The 16,689-nt window shown below is 33.0% G+C and overlaps 1 pseudogene; it reads right to left on the bottom strand.

Annotated features, from left to right (window-relative positions):
* Nucleotides 1-14,972: 14,972 nt before the first annotated feature.
* LOC103224566 (phosphoserine aminotransferase pseudogene) lies at nucleotides 14,973-16,175 on the bottom strand (annotated as a pseudogene).
* Between the last annotated feature and the right edge of the window lie 514 nt (nucleotides 16,176-16,689).

The following is a 16,689-nucleotide window of genomic DNA, read 5'->3' as shown; positions in this document are numbered from 1 at the left end:
TATCTGCTTTTTAAGCTTTTAGATTCTGAACTTAGACTTGTATTTATTTCTAAAATGTTTGAATGGAAAGAAAGGAAATATTTACCAGACACTTAGGCAGTGGAAAGTCAGTATTTGCCAAAATATTGGTCAAATGATCCAAAAAAAGTTAAATAATTCTTAATTTACTTAAATTAAGGAGCAAAAGTTAAAACATTTAGGGCTAACTATACCTAAATAAATTAAAATATATGCACATAAAAATATACATGTATGGGTACTTTATTTTCAGCAACCAACTGAGAAACTCCTGTTTAGGCAAGATTCTACCCAGGCAGAAGTTTGGTTGATAAGCCATCTTCATGAAATACATAACTCACTGTGTGTGTGTGTGTATGTGTGTGTGTGGCGGGGGCGAGGGTAGAGAGAGAGAGAAAGACTGCTGGTTTTGAAAGTGGAATGCTGATAGTTCTACTATTTCAAGTATTGATAGCCTTATAAGGTAAAAATAGTGACAGTTTAATCAGATTTAACAAAAATTTAACTAAAAAAGAATTTTCAAGCTCTCTTTTTGAAACAAGGCTTTACATAATATACTTACATTCATTGCAAATCTCATTCAAGAATACAGGTAATGATACTCTAAAGTCAGTGAGTGAAATATGCAAGTAATTTCTAAGTCAGGGTTAAGCTTCCTTCTTCCCTTTGACCTGAGGTACTCTGAGACTTGTACATTTTTTCACTTCTTCACCTTTTAAGTAATACAGTTTAATTTCAACGTATTAAAATCAGTCGCGAAAATGCTCTTCCAAAGCATTTACAAAAGCTTCTGTTTACTAGCGTTTTAGTCATAATTTCAATTTGCTAACTTCCTTTGCAATACGACTTTAGTTTCAATGTTTCCTCTTAAATCACCACGTCTTTCATGATAAATTGTTGTGATAAAAAAAAAAAAAAAGTGCTTCCTCTGGTGGGAAGAAGTAACTATTCATTTCGCTAATGTACTTCACATCTATCATTTGCACTCCCTAAATACTTTGTCATAGCACAAAATAGAAACCTTACAGAGTAGGTCTATGAAGTATGTTTTCATTTTCAGTCACTATCTATGATGTAATTTGGAACAGTGGAGTGATTAGATCAGTCTTTTCTTTTTTTCTATCAGTACCAGAGACAAAGCATGTTAACTATAGAAATGTCAACTTTCATATTCCCTGATAAACTGAGCACTATTTCCAGGATTTATTCTAAACTCGGGCTTTGAGGGTGGGGACTGACCCTTATGTGCCCATTCATACACAGTTAAGTAATTATTTGCGGTTGATAAGGATTATCTATTTTCTATTGACTTGGAGAAATTGTATTTGCAGTAGATTTAAAAGAAAAAGCTGCCAGAGGAAATTTGGGTGTAACCCTGTCAATTCAGTTAATTTAAGACTGAGAGTTATTATATAAAGGAAGGAAGCAGATATCAACTCTTAAAAAAGACATCTACGTTATCCAGAATAGTGCTCATAAATATTACGTATTCAAATATATTTTAATAAGTGAATGTTGAGTAATGAATGACATGAAATATTTTTTACTAAATAAAACTTTACCATAATATTAAAATATATTTGGCAGGAAAAATTCAAAAGAGAGTATCTCTGTTAGGAGATTGCATTATCTTTTATTCTTTCTTTTCTTTTATCAAATGATGCAGCCAAAGAGAGAGATCTGAATAAGATATAATGCAAGTGTAGAAACAGAAGTCCAGGAAATCATCTTAATTATATGGATTTATTTGTACAGTCTTGCTCTGTCACCAAGGCTGGAGTGCAGTGGTGTGGTCATAGCTCACTGCAGCCTCAAACTCATGGGCTCAAGGGATCATCCCATCTCAGATGCCCAAGTAGCTAGAACTACAAGTACATGCCTCCATGCCCAGATAATTTTGTGATTTTATTTTTTGTAGAGATAGGGTCTTGCTTTGTTGCCTAGGGTAGTCTTAAACTCTAAGCAACCCTCTCACTTTGGCCTCCTATAGCACTTGGATTAGGGACGTGAGTCACTATGCCTGGCCATCTTAATTGTTTCCAATAAACTGTACGTTTAAACTACTTAACCTAGGAAATATTTAACTAAATTAAGAGAAAAATATTTTTTTAATTACTTAAGGCCAATCATAAAGAAATTAAAATATATGTGAATGGAAATTTACACATAGAAGTATTTTTTGTTTTCACCATCTAAATGAGAAATTCCTGTTTAGGTAGAAATTGTCAGAAGTTTGATTGAAAAACCATCTTCATAAAAGTACACATTAATAACCTAGTATTGTGTGTGTGTGCATATATATACACACATACATACATATATATGTATACACACACATATATATGTATGAATGTGTGTGTGTAGACAGCTCGTTTTGAAAGTGGGATGCTGACACTTCTGCTGTTTCCAGCATGAGTCATTTAGAGGTAAAGACAGTGACTCATCAGATTTAACAAAAATTTAGCCAAAAACCTAAACTTTCAAGATCCCTTTTTGAAACAAGATTTTTACATAATACACTATCATTATTTATTAATCTCACTCAAGAATAAAGATAATGATGCTCTAAAGTCATCTCAATAAGGAATCAATAAAATATTGTTCATTGTATCTTTATTTCATCTTTTAAAATCTGCTTTTGTTTATCTTTGTGTTGTATTTAAGAGAGATTAATCCTATATGGGATTATATATAAATATAATATATGTATATTTATAAAAATGAAATAGATATATAAGTCTAATAATATAATTCTGTAGGTAACTGATACAGAACTAACTATAGAAAATGGATAGAGCTTCAGAATTTGAGAGGAGCTTGTGAAGAGATAAAAAGAAGCCTCAAAACGTCCTGAAATTCATATGGAGGGAATGGGCAAACATTATGCTAAGTGAAATAAGCCAAATACAGAAAGACAAATACCACGTATTTTCACTTACATGTGGAACGTAAAACAATAGAACTCACAGAAACAAAAAGTAGGATGGTGGTTACCAGCAGCTGGGAGGTGGGGGAATGGAAGGATTATAGTCAAAGGGTACAAAGCCTGAGTTAGGAGGGATACGTTTTATTTTTTTTTAGATGAATTGCACAGCCTGGTGAATATAGTTGATAATTGAGTCCTGTATGTTTCAATGATGCTGAGAGTAAATTTCTAATGTGTTCGTCAACAAATGTTAAATATTTGAAGTGATGAATATGCTAATTAGCTTAATTTACTCTTTCCATGTTGTATTAAAAAAGTGGAACACCACTTTTATAATTATATACAACTGTAATTTGTGTATAATAAAAATAAAAATTAGAAAACCATTCTGAAATCGTGTGTAAATCTAAGTGCATGTGCTGACCTGGATGTTTCTAAAGAGAGCCTTCAGAGCTGTCATGACATTACGAAAAATAGTGACTCCTTTTAGCTTAAAAACAGGCATATTATTCAATACCTTACAGATTTATACTGAAGAATATTTAAATATATGAGAAACAAATATTTGGTATCTGTTAAGACATTTGAATAAAATAAATTGGATTTACTGTAAAATAAATAAGGCTTCAGCAAATGATATAGGTTACAAAAATATATAATAGTGTCAATTGACTGAAATGCATCAAATAGCAGGTGTGACAACTGATAGCTAAAATGATATTTAACAGAAATTCGTATGGTAGAATTTCATTTTTTCTTTCCCATTTAGTCATCAAAAATACATGATAGATAGAATAAAATGAAAACAGATGAAATCAATTTCCACATGGGTTATGCCAAGTTACATCTTCTCAGTGAAATCTTAGGAAGTCCAAAATTCATTCCTGTGATTATGACTGGAATGTGCAGAATCTGTGAATTACTTCTTCATCCTGCCAACTGACAAACTGCTCCATGTGATTGAACACAAGGCAAAGGGAGGCAAGTTTGTTGATTAAGGCATCAGGATTTTTTTTCCTTGTTCTTTGCTCTGCACCCCTCCCATCCCCATTTCCCTTTCTTTTTCTTTCTTCCTCCTTCTCTCCCTCCCTTTCTCCTTTTCAGTTCACTTCTTGGTTTTAAAAGTTCCAGTGCCCTCAAAAACTATCATTCTGACATTTTATTTTCACAAATATTGTCAAACATAGGTGTTAAAATGCAGTACATATGTTCACTCGGTTCTGAATTTAGTTTCCTAAAATAAGGAATAGAGTCCAGAATAAGTTTAAAGTTGCACTAGAAAGTTTATTTATTTGTTAGCATTTGTTATCAACTCTTTCCTCAGTCTGTATGCTAATAGTCTTGTGACAGTTATACATTATTTGATGTCACCCAATGACAAAAGGAAAATTTACAACCCGTTATGAACTTCCTATATTGAATTTATTAAAAGAGGTACATGACTTTTATTGTGTCTTAATTTATGGTAGTCTTTCAGCTACCTGTAGTTTATTTAAATGTATTATTTTTCACCACGAAATCAGTAGTAGAACAGTTTCAAGAGGTAGCATTAAAATGTCTTTGACATATAAATGGTGCAGTCTGTATCGCTGTATTTCAAATTTCATGAACTGTATCAAAGCTGGTAACATATGACATGAACATTCAGAAACACAGCTACAGATCTTTTTCCTAAAATGTTGATTTACATATCTTAACATAGTTCATGAATGTTTATTTTGAATCAGAGAAACATTATTATATCTAAAAGCAATTGCTGTTAATTGTATGTGTACATTTTTATTAAGTGAATTCATGGCTTGAAAAATAAAATATGAATGTGACTAAACTTGATTCTTGCCAACTCTAGAGGTTTTGCAGACATAATATGATTTATTTATTCACGTTTAAATCCAGAGAAAAAAACACTAATACTTTTAAATGTCATGTAATAATTATATATATATATATTTTTAGTTCTGATGTGCTATTTGAACTTGCTAAGGAGAAGTGTCAAATATCTAAAAACTTCAGTGAATAATTATTTTAACACCATTTGTTAAAAATATTTAATGAAAACTATATATGTTTAATTTTCTTGCTTTTATATATTAATAAGTGAAATAAAGCACTTTAATCTATATTTTAATCTATCTTTTAACTCATGGAAAATTTTATTTTTAACAGAAATAAACATGCTCTATGATCAGTGACTTTTTTCATTTATCAGAAAGATATTTTAAGTGAAACAGGAAAAGTTTGCTTGTCCCCCTACAGGGTTTGAGGCAGGGGGTGTGGCTCACTTCTTCAGTGCTCTGCTGCTCAGACCTCTCTACAGGAGTATACAAATGGTCAGGCTGTGGGGCTGCAACCCCATGGCAGTGTCTAGGAGTGAATGTTTACAGCTCTTTGAACTCCCAGTGAGCGTGTGTTACGGGGTGCTCTCTTAGTTTGCTATCTACAGATGGCTTGTGTTAACCAGTTCAATTAGACCCTCTATCTTGTCACAAGGACAGAGGGCTTTCTGTATCCTGGGTTCTTGCCTCGGTGTACTGGAAGAATCAGATCACATGTGGGCTTGGAGAATGAGTGCAAAGTTTTATTGAGTGGGAGTAGCTCTCCGATGATAGAGGAGCCAGAAGGGAGATGGTTTTCCCTCAGAGTTGGGCCATTTGGCAGCCCCAGCTTTCTTCCGACTGCCCTGGTCAAACTCTGCCTCATCCCGCCCTTCGATGGCCTGCCAGTGTGCCCTCGTCTGTTAGTGTGCTCTTCTACCAGCGTGCTCCCATTGACATCCTCTGGAGTCCAGCCACCTGTGTCTTCTGCCAAACAGCTCCTCTGTCTCTGCCAGTTGCCTCTGTGTCTGCCTTGCTAGGGTCTCGGGATTTTATAGGCCCAGGATGGGGATGTGGTGGGTCAGGGTGGTCTTGGAAAACACAACATTTGGGGAAAATGACAGCAGTGCCTGTCCTCACCTAGGTCCATGGGAGTGCAGCCCTAGCCAGGGACCATGCCCTCCTACACCCAGCACTTCCCTCCTTCTGTATCATTTAAAGGGACCATGCTCTTCCATTTCCAGCACTCCTCTATCATAAGGAATTCTGAAATTCTTTTTTTCTCTTGAAATTAAAAAATAATCTGGACTCCAGTATCAGTTGAACATCTTATGGTTTTATTCTTGACACTTATAACCTTAATTGGCATTAGTGACTTTTTCTGTAAAATGGGATAGTAATGTCTGTTCTACCATTCTCACATCACAGCTTTTTAGGGGGAGGTGGATATGTTGAAGACCATTGGAGCTAATGGCTATGAAATAATGTTTGACTCATAAAAGTACAATTTACTGTCAGTATTGTTATGTTATTTGTGATCTATAAAACAACACTGATTTTTTTATTTTGTAAATAAATAAGAAAATTTATTGCTAAATAGAAAATTGGTGGATCTATAATCCAATCCATATATTTCACAGACCAACAGAAACCAAATGGAGGATGTATAAAGTGATTAGAACCCCAAATGCATTACCTACTTCAGCATACACTCCACTTACCATGATGCATTCATTGATTTGTGTGCCAATTCATTACTCTATTTTTGCCAACAGATTTTCATTAAGATTCAAATTTATCAATTTGAATATTCTTAGCATAAAGAGAAAATTAAATATTTAAGGTGATGAATGTCCCAATTACCCTGATTTGATCTTTACATATTACATGAATATATCTAATTATCACATGTACTCCAAAAATACGTACATCTATTACATATAAAAAATATTAAATTATCTGATAAATCTATATATTTTACTTGGTTTATGCAGGGTGGATTAACTACCAAAGACTGCATTAAAGTTGGATGAAAATGTAATCTGGTTAAATTGGCCCAAAATATTAATCACTACCATTAGCACAGTAATCCATTGTATTAGTATAAAGCTTTGTGTGACAGTGCAACTTTCACATAAATCTTTGGTCAATCTTGGCAACAATAGTACAAGATAAGAAATTATCATTGCTTTTTACAGAGTGTTAATGCTTTGCCCAAAGTCATTCAGCAGGCAAAATGTTTATATATATATATACACACACACAGACACAAACATATATATGTATACATGTATACATATATGTGTATATATAAATGTTTATATGGACATTTTATATACATATATGTATACAGATATGTATGTGTATATATATAAACATTTTTTCTGCTGAAAGAGATACATATATATATTTTATATATATATATGTATTAAATCTACTGATCCCCAACAACATGATAAAATTGAAGCTGTGTTAGTTCAGAGGTAAGTTAATTTCACATGTTGTTTTAAAATATTGGCATATTAATTTACAGGTACATTGTAATCTAATTAAAATAAGACTCATTTCTACCCCAAATTGGTAATGCCTTAATTTAGATGTCTAACTCAATTAATTCAGTGTCTATCTTAACTTCCTAGAATTTTTTCTCAATTTCTACCTATGATCAGTTCGGCATTCATGTTAGACCCTTAAGGCATTCTTATGAGTGGATCCTAGGGAAAATATTGGTACAGGCAATGCAATATAGGCACAAAAATATTATTTGAGACCCCACTGTGAGTTAAATTTTGGAAATAGCTGAGGAATTTGACTGCTTTTGTTTTTATTAAATGTGATAAAAATATCATCCTGTAAAATAGCCTGGATAGATTTTTCTAATGTTGCATTTGAATGATATTTTATAAAGTAATGGCTTCAGAGCAAATTGAGTGGTGTCAGGAGAATTCTGTTGGCTGTTTTTGTGATTTATTATCACACAAAAGAATTCTGCTGCTCATTTTAAGGTACATGCCATTGTGATTTTTTTTGCTACCAGAAATAATTTTGGCTCCGTGATAAGAGATATACAGTTGTTCTTCTCTATCCTTGGGGAAATAAATCAAACAAATGACAGGTATGACACTAAATAAATATTCACAGCATTTGAAACATAAATGATTTATTTTTGAGTAGCAATTGAGTTATGCTGTCAAAAGAAGTGTCATTTTGCAATGATGAATTCTTAATCTTTAATTCTGTTGTAAATCCCACCCTTTTCAACCTGAATCCTAACTTACGAAGATTTTTGAATGTAAATAAAAATATCTCTAAATGTTTTACACTACTTTTTACACCTGTGAAGTTTTGTGCATAAGTTGTTACTAGTGTTTAAAGTGGTGGTGGATAATAACATTTTCTTTTTTGTTGTATAGTGAAGAAAAGATCATTTGCTATGATAAAACCCTAGCCGTGTAACCAAATGATACGATACAATATTTAATTGTGTTGCTTTACTGTGAGTATGTTTTAGTGTAGTGTATATAATTGCTTAGTTGATTCTTTACAAATATAAAAACAAAAACAAATTATATTCTTAATAAAAACTGCCCTTTTAATAATTTTACATGCATTTGATCACTAATCATTTCTTTAAAAATATTTGAGATAGCAGATACTTTTGAAACTGTTGAGATATAACTTTATGAGTAACTATTTCATGTAAATCTATTGGAAAAACCAGATATATTCATAATAATAACTGTAGTTTGCTTTGATTTTCATAGTGCAAAAAGTAAAACAAAATATATTTTATGATTTCCCCAAGTTGCATTATGCCATTTTGTTTTGTTTTATTTTGTTTTCAAAATACTCAGCTTCCTATCAACTATTGAAAGATGGGACAGAAAACATGTTTAGAATAGTGTAAAATGTAAGTGTTCTTTATTAAAAGACACTGCTTTTGCTCACAGTTTCTTTGTTTCAAAATAAATGAAGAATATATTTTGGTCAAGATGAAACAGTCTTTTTAGGAGCAAGAGCCTGCTGCACATGGCAATATTTTATATGGGAAACTCTAGTTGTGGGGAGATGTACCCAAAAAGGAACCACAGATTGAATTTGAAAGCGTCTTTTAGATACAGCTGAGGACACTTTCAGAAAAAAAATAATTCTTACATTTCTGAGACAGTGTCGTTATTGATTCTTTGGGAAAGCTACCATCCCACTTCTACAGGAAACTAAACTGGTCAAAGTATTCCTGTAAAACACACATGTGCATGTGTGTGCGCAAACACATGTTTTTTAAAAAACTCTTTTTAAATACTGAGCATAAAACAAAGACATATTAGGGACAAAACATTAGTCATTATAGAAAAACTCATATTTTGTCTGAAATAAAGTTTAGAAAGATAACTATCTGAGGAGTTTCAGTAACTGAGTTCAGCAACATGATGGGCTGTGTTGAGAGTATTTTGAAAAACTCATAGAACAAAGGGCAGATGGTGTAATTTACTATATTATTATGACTTATCCTTATATACTAGAGTATGCTTATGTATGTATTACTGGGGCCTCACAGCACTGTGGAAACAAAGCAGGAAATTATTTTGCCTTGTTCAGATGAGGAAACTTTAAACATTTGCCTCAGGGTAGGGGTTGAGGTAGAACTTAAACACCCAGGTGTTTTTATTTTTCTTCTCATAGAACACTCACTCACACACACTATCCAACCTCTTTTTTTGCTTTCAATTTTTTTTTTTTTTTTAATGGAGAATGGGCATGTGAAGTGGCTCCAGGTCCAGCTGACCCTCTGTTCACTGAGTATACTTGTGCTTGACCTCAAAGTCCTCACCGGTAAAAGAGATGATTGAATTCCATCTTCTCCTTTTAGTACTGCTCACTCCACCATCTAAGACATGAGGATGATTTTCAAGCTAGAAACACAGTACATGATCAAGGGAAATTATAGACTCAAATAAAGAAGAGACTCTAAGATATGGTAAAGGGCTTTATATAAGTTAGGGAATACTTGATGATTGGGCTGCTTCAAGACTAAAAAATCATGCAACTGTGCAGTCATGACTGCTAATGTGTAGAGGGCAAATATAAATTCTTTGCCAGTAAGGCATGTTAAGTCAACGTTTAAAAAATTATTACAATGTTAGACTGGTAGATTAGTTAGAATAGTTTAGATGTGTATATTACCGTGGAATGACAATATTTTTGTGTTCAAGTATAGAAATCAATGCAGGCTAGATAATAATCAGGTTAGGTGGGATTTTAGGAGAATAACTATTTTAAAAGAATGTTGACTGATAGGTAAAAATTAACCTGGCACGTGGACTGTAATGATTGGCCATTGGGTACTATAATTAACTATTTCTTGGAATGCATTTCCATCTATTACTTAGAGATCTGGTTCAATATTGCCATTTTGTCTTCCTCAAATTCAGTCTTCTGTTAGGTTTTCTGTTTATTAAACAAATACATTTTTAATGTTGATATGTGTAACTCTAAACAATCTGTTCAGTTGGTTTTGTTACTGAAGCAGTATGTGCTACCTAAATCTTTGCCTACTTTTTGACTTAATCTCAGAAGACAGAACTAGAACCTTGAGACCTGCGCTTAATGTTACTAAATATTTCTATGCTGTAAATGTGTGGTCACTCATGAGGACTTTGATTTGGCAATAAATTTTCCACTCTGCATAAGAGCAAACAAAATATGTTCTATTTGTTTGAGTGTAATTACATTTTCCTTCCTATAAAATATGTTTTTCCCACTTTTTCCAGTAAATAATATTATTTCATTTTAGTAAACTTTCTAATCCGGTAGTTATATTTTACATATTTTGATTAATGACTGAAGGCTTAAGATTTGGACATAGACTTTAAGAAGAGATGAGTTATGTTAGGACAATTCTAAGGTCTATCCAAACTCTTAGACTTCTAAGGTGTACCCAAACTCTTATATTTCTAAGATGTATCCAAATCCTTAGAAGTCTTCAGAGTTTTCAAAGAAACCAAGAATTTCACTCTGAAAATACTATGCCTGGCATTGCAAACTTTTCTCACATTGCTGACATATATTTCTTTTAGAGATGTTTGTATCACTGTTTTACTAAGATATGCTATGTTAGGAGAAAAGTCAACAGTTGTATTAGTAATACTAAGCTCACATTGATGTTCTGTTTCCTATACTACTTTGCCATCTGCAGCACAGAATCAAAAGTACATAAGACATAGTAAGGAAAGACAAGTAAAATATTTTAAAACAAATAACAACTGAAGAAACTCAGTAAAACTTTTGCTACCCAATGATTTAAATTTAATGTCAACATTGTCGCTGTTGATTAAATTTGAATCCCTAACTAAACGTATGTTGTTTCTGTTTAATGTGCAAAAGTATACAGATACAAAATCATTATTACTTCATCTTAGATTACTTTACTAGAAATCAAATATACTCAATTTTATGTAGTGTTGATATTTTTTCAAACATGAACTAGATATCCATCTGCTATTGCAAAAGGTTGATCAACCAATATAGTACCTCAATATTAGTCTATTTTATATTACTATATTTTTTGCTGTATGGGTTTCTATTTTAGGTGGCTGATCAAAATTAATGTGGTTCCTCTACCTAATGGCATTTATTTTGGTTATAAGATTAGAAATGTAAATTTGCAATAAAAGAAGAAAATAGAAAGCTGGTTTTAATGAATATTTTACATATGACTAATTAACAGAATCCCCTACAGGAATTTGGAAGTAATGAGAAATTGACTGAAGATAAATTAAAAATTAATAAAGGAGTCTCCAAACAACTTTGTTTATGAACATTTAACAGTTGCTTTCTTAGTTATAAATATTTCAAGCTGTTTTGTTATTCAGTATGTATTATTCTTGTAGTGTTCATAATTTTAGAGGTGATTAGACAAAAAGAGAGTAACACACAAAACAAAATGTCTTTAAAATGTTAAAAACCCACCTTGGGAAAACTTGCTAATGTAAAAATAATGGCTTAATATTCATGATTTTTGTCTAACAGTATATGCAAAACAGGTTCTTATATCCATATAAGGATCAAAAGCCCTTAAAAGGAGCAAAAGAAAACTCAGCAGTTTGATTTCCATGAACAATGTGACTACTTTTAGAGGAGGTTTCTGAGCAGAAGATAATGCTGGTCTTTGTCAAACATTTTGAAAATTAGTTTAAATGATACAAATTCACTCTTGCATGTAAATTGGTGAGAACATCACCCCAAAAGGATACTCTCAAAACATCTTTCTTCAAGCACATTAGGTCTTAATTTATTCAGCTAGCTGAATATTTCTGGGCAATTTCCCTCAATGTTTGCAAACTAAAGGCATAAGTTGAAGAACTTTAGCTGCAATATGTCAAGAAAAAAAATTTTAAGCAACTTCAATTTCTTCTCGAAGTTAAAATGGAAGAATCAAACAGTTTGAATGGCATTTATTTTCTGTACTTATCATGTTTGAGTAAAAACAACACCAAATGACTTTCAAGTATCCTCTGCATATAATAAGTGAAATACATTTGGTAAATGTGCTACATAAGAATAATTTAAAATGTAATTTTCAAATACATAGAAAGTATTCATTTTATTCATAGGGACATACTTTTTGTATATTTGAATGAATATCTACAAATAATAACAGTTATAAACATTTAGTAATAAGAAGCAGCTCTTAATGTTACCTCAAGAATATACCATACATTTCTTGTAATATTAATATCTCTTAATATTTAAAACTCAGCAGATGTTTCAGAAATGTTTCATAGGGAAATAATAAACATAAGAGTGTTATAACACTGAAAGAATTTCAAAAGAAAATGAAAGTTGGATTCTCAAAGTTAGATATATCAATATTCTTTAATCTTCTCTCAAATGTGAAATGCTGTAATAAGAAACTTCATGTTCTTAAAATACTATATACTTTTTAACAAGAAGGAAATATTTCCCATGTAACCTACACATTTTTTAACCAAATTTAATTGTACATGTTCTGATATAAACTGTTCTCATTACTATTTCAGTTCTACTATCAATCTGTCTGCAAGAGAAATATTCCACTGTCCTTCAAAAGATCCTCCATAGCTTAAAAAAAGCCCACTATATATTGGTGAAAAGAATCAGAATCACTTATGCCTCATGAATTTCTTACTTTAATTTGGATTTTCTATGGTACAGTGATTTTTTTTCACTGTAGATAAAGTGAAAAGATAGAAAAAGATAAAGAAAGATAAAGAAGCAAAAAGACTTAAGTCAGCATGACATTGTAATTCAGGTGAATAGACTGCGTTTGATTAGAAAGAAAGGAAATGGAAATATTCAAAGAACAGAAAGAGAAATCAAGAGAAAGAGAAAGTGATATGAGAGAGGGAGGGAAAGGAACCTTCAATTAACAGTAGTTACATGTTATGTGTTACATGCAAAACACATTGGAAATAATTCTTTAAGACCACATAATAATTCTTTCTTTATTTTTTCTTATCTTTTAGCCAGAGAAGAAGGTAGCATTAGGAGACATTGTGCTTTCCCTGGTTACCATCTCCTCTACCTCTACCCTATTGCTCCTCCTCCCCCTCCTCCTCACTCCCTCTTTCTTTTTCTCTCACTCTCTCTTTCTCCCTCTTTTTTATCTCCCTCTTTCTCTTTTTCTATTCTCTTGCATATTTCTTGAATCCAGAGAAATATAATTTGCAAATAAAACTCTAGAAAAATTTGTATTTTGGAACTAGCAAGTGATAATTATAGACTCTGTTTTCTTAGTAATACTACCATTCCAAATTCTTCTCAGCCTTTTAACAAATGCAAAGACATTTTATTGTGTTTTTTTTGCTTTTGTCACATGCAAGAAAAAAAAATCAGCTTTTTTTTTTTTTTTTTTTACTATCAGCAAATCATGAATAAAATTTCTATCAGCACCAAGTAAAATTTACCTTGAAGAATCTAAATGACTGCAATGAGCCATTTGATACCAAAACTGAGTTAAGATATACATTTTGATTTTTAAAAGTAAATATATAAAAATAACCTTACGTACTATTAGCTATACTATCAGGCATTCCTATTTCATTATTTATGGTGATGGTTTTAATATTGAAATAAACTTCTTAGTCTTCATTAGTAGGTACATATGCAATTTAAAGTAGAAAAACTCAAAACTGTAACTGCAACTTTATTTTTCATTGCTATCATTTCCATCTTATTCCATCCTAGGTAATTTTTTTAGATGTTTTAGGACTTTTATGTTCTTCACATATTCACCATAAAATACTGACAATAGATAAACAATAGGGGAAAGACTTTTCAGCAAAGTATCACTCTCGTCATCAAACATTACAAAGAAAACAGTCAAGAGAACAAAGGATAAGGTAATTTAACATAAATGTTTAGTTTAATGGCATAATTGAAAAAACCCAACCAATTAACTTTCTCTTCTACCTATAGGAAAGAACGGTAAAAATTAATCAAGAACTTCTACATCTTTGTCATAAAGGAGCTTAAAAAAAGGAAGAGGAAGACTGGGGACAGGGTGCAACTGTTGCTAAAGGAATGTTATAATGCAGAAGGTCTAGGATTTAATAAATTCTAAAAGTTCTACATGTATCAGTGATAACTGTATTATTAGAAATATAAATGTATAGAAATATAAAGTATGTGGTATTAAAAACAGACCTTGCTAATATAAACATACATAAAGTATGTCACTTCTCTTGTAATAACAGTATAATGATTGATCTACAGTTTACCCTTTGCCCGGTACTCTTACACTACTCCTCCAATGGTCAATGGTGACCTTGAATCAATAGCCGCTGAACCCAGGAGACCCCACAGATGTTTAGATTCAGCACCTAGAGGGCCCCACCTACCCTCTATGCTGTGTGTTCCCATGACTCCAGAAATAATTAATTGCAACTTGCATTATTAAGTCTACAAGCAAGTTTGGAATCTAACTAGAAAAAGTAGTAACAAAGGCAAAATAAGCGAGAATTTGTTAGAAAAGCAACGAGAAGATTTTTTAAAATGTTTCCAGTTCAAGTCAGAATTAAGGTGAACATTAGGTCCCACCAGCTTTACAGAGCTGTAGATGTTTTGCTGTTGTTCTTTCAAAAAAGAAGAATCTACAATAAACATATTCATTTGAGAAAAATACTCTGTTAACTTTTTGTAGCCATCCCCAGGTTGCTTTAAACTTTGTATGTTCAAAAACAGAGTATATCCTGGTTAGGATGTGTTCATAGCTGATGCATCTCCAAAAAATTTTTCATGAAGGTGGCCAGCTTCTGAACATCTTCAATCGTGACAGCATTATACAGAGAGGCCCGGATGCGTCCCACAGACCTATGCCCTTTCAAGGACAACATATTGAGTTCAAGAGCTTTATCAAGAAATGTTTTTTCTAAAGCATCATCTCCTTTGGTATTGCCAGTGAGGGATGGAATATTCATCTTGCTTCTACTTTGGGGCTCCACTGGACATACCTAGAATCCTTGAGAATTATCAATAATCTCATAAATCATTTGAGATTTGATGGAGCTAAGCTTCTCCATGGCTGCAGCACCTCCAATGTTTTTAATCCTCTCCAGGACCAAGACCATGACGTAGATGCTGAAACATGGAGGCGTGTTGTACAAGGAGCTGTTTCCAGCCTGCACCTCGTATTCCAAGACTGGGGGACACTCTCAGAGGGCAAACCCCAGCAGGACATCACAGACAATCACCACGGTGACCCCAGCTGAACCAACATTCTTCTGAGCACCTGCAAAAATCACACCAAACTTGGAAACATCCACTGGCTTGGACAGGAAGTTTGAGGACATGTCACAAACCAGTACTGCTCCCTTGACATGGGGTTTAAAGTTAAACTCCGCACCATGCACCATCTCATTTGCTCAGAAATACGTGTAAGAAGCATCTGGATTGAGGTTCCAGGTGCTTGGATTTGGAATTTTTGTGTAACTCCCAAGTTTAGGGTGAACGATATTTATAGTCTCAAACTTCTTGGTTTCTTCTGCAGCCCTCAGCTGACCAAGCTCCTGTCACCACATAGTCTGCAAACCTTCCTGCTTTCAAGCCAATCAGTTTTAAGGGGACAGCCCGAACTGGCCAGACCCACCTCCTTGCACAAAAATCACCCTACAGTTGTCTGGAACAGCTAGCAATTCCCGCACAAGATTCTCTGTATTGTTAATAATCTTGGCAAAATCTGATGACCTGTGATTCATTTCAAGAACACTAATGCCAATTCCTTTGTAGTCCAATAATTCCTTTTTTATCTCTAACAATACTGAGTGAGGCAACTTGGTGGGACCAGACCCGAAGTTGACCACCTGCCTCGGGGCGTCCACGGTGTGGCAGCCAGGGCAGCGACTCAACCAAGGAAGACCAATCTCGTGAAGGGCTAGCATTCCCGGCTGGGTAATTCTTACAGATAAGTGGTTAAGTGAGTGGAGAACACAAACTTACAATGATTTGTCTGGTCTTCTAAGCAGACAACAAAGAAACAAATATATAAATTTAATTAAAGTCAAATTTATTTTAAAACTTAAAGGTAACTCTGATTCTACACTGACCCAAGGTCTATTGAATACTCTGGCTGTAAACTATTCATCTTTTTAAGTCTTTCAGGGAGTCAGTATAACAGTGGGCAAGTTGTTTCTTTCTGGGTATTTAAATGACACCCTATTGTCCTGAAAAAAAAAAATGATCCTTTTCAATTGTCCATCTATTAGGCACCCTGGTAAAGAAATGGTCTAAACACAAGCTTAGGAGTCAGGAAACTTGGAATGTAGTTTTAACACCATTTTAAAGCCAATTTTGTGATTCTGAGTAATGTGGCAAAGCGATAATTTTCAGTTCCTCAATTCTCTCACTGGAAAAGAAATTGCTGGATAACATAAAGTAACATGTGTCAATAATTAT

Source organism: Chlorocebus sabaeus, chromosome 20 (genome assembly GCF_047675955.1).
Source record: "Chlorocebus sabaeus isolate Y175 chromosome 20, mChlSab1.0.hap1, whole genome shotgun sequence".
Lineage (NCBI taxonomy): Eukaryota > Metazoa > Chordata > Mammalia > Primates > Cercopithecidae > Chlorocebus > Chlorocebus sabaeus.
Note: the sequence above shows the minus strand (reverse complement) of the source record. Positions and strands in the feature narration are given on the sequence as shown.